Source organism: Poecilia latipinna, unplaced genomic scaffold (genome assembly GCF_001443285.1).
Source record: "Poecilia latipinna isolate Pla-1442-1.1 unplaced genomic scaffold, P_latipinna-1.0 Scaffold3994, whole genome shotgun sequence".
Classification (NCBI taxonomy): domain Eukaryota; kingdom Metazoa; phylum Chordata; class Actinopteri; order Cyprinodontiformes; family Poeciliidae; genus Poecilia; species Poecilia latipinna.
The window spans coordinates 24,287-25,647 of record NW_015116610.1 but is presented as its reverse complement, the minus strand read 5'-3'; positions in this window follow the sequence as shown (position 1 = coordinate 25,647).

Here is a 1,361-nt window from a genome sequence, read left to right as displayed (position 1 = left end):
AAAAATCCTGGTAAAAACGGCCGAACCCTGCACATGGTTAAAAAGAAAAGAAAAAAAAAATCTCGCAGAGTTCAATTGTTCGGTTTGGTTCATACAGATCCAAATGTCGAAGAATCAGCGCAGATTTCTCTGCAGATGCAACCAGGAAGAATTTGTGAAGCTGTGCATTCAGACCGCAACGGGTGAATTAATGGTAATTTAAGTGGAGTCGCTTAATTTCATTTGTTATATGTTATTGGAGCCACAGTCAGTGGTTTGTGTCATTACGGAGAAAAAGTTAAATGCATTTATCTGCTTTATGTGTGATGGGAAATATACAATATATAGTTACACTGGTGTTTTAAAAACAAAACCAGTAAAAACTTAACTGAGTTAATATGTCAGATTCCCTCCTCACCCTCGTCTTGATTAGAACAGAGAGCAGTCCGCTGGTTTCTGTCCAGACTGTGATCAAGCGCAGCTGACGCTTGGTGCGCAGGCAGTTTAAACTTTACACACAGAGAACAGAGAACATCATGGAGCTCATTATTAATCATACAATATCTGTCAGAGAATCATCTCTGATCTGGACGCTTTAACGGACCAGAGGCTTTGGAGCGACCAGCAGCTGATCCGCTTCTGCGGGGTTTTTCTCCCGCAGGCCGAAGGAAGTGATCAGGAAACGATCAGAGTTCTGCCGTCTTCTAATCACGTCATTTCGTGAAATGTTACCTGATTTCAAAAACGGTCTCGCAAAGAAATACTAAATGTTTCGTTTGATGACTACAAATTGGAAATAAAATATTTTTTTTTTCTTTGACGGACAACGAAAAATCTCTAGCAACCTCTGCTCCAAACTACGAACATTGTCGGCCCCCCATGGTTTTTTTTTTTTTTTTTTGTGGAGGATCAGTAAATAACTTCTTGGTGTTTTACAACCACCAGGTATGAAGGGCTTTAGCCTTTGAGTTGCACCACAGCGCAGCACATTTGAAACATCCAGGAGATCAATGTCGGCTCGTTTTTATGAGTAAAAGTATAAAGGAGGCTGGTATCGCGCCTGATGTAAATCTATTTATTTATGTCATCACATGGACTTATATAAAGTTTTATACATTTTCTTTTCATATATTTATTATTGTTTTTCTTCTTTAGATATTAGGTTGGCTTAGAATGATTCCAAATAATGTACAGGAATGACCTGGTGCTATTACATGTCAATCATCAGGGGGGGCCACTGGGAGAGTCAATCAGATGACAGGGGGGGCACTGGCCCCCCCAGCACCCCCTTCTGGCTCTGCCTCTGCCAATTGGTACCGGGCCGCGCAAGAAATAATTAAATATTTCCGTTTTATGTATTGAGTCTGGAGGATCTTTTATTT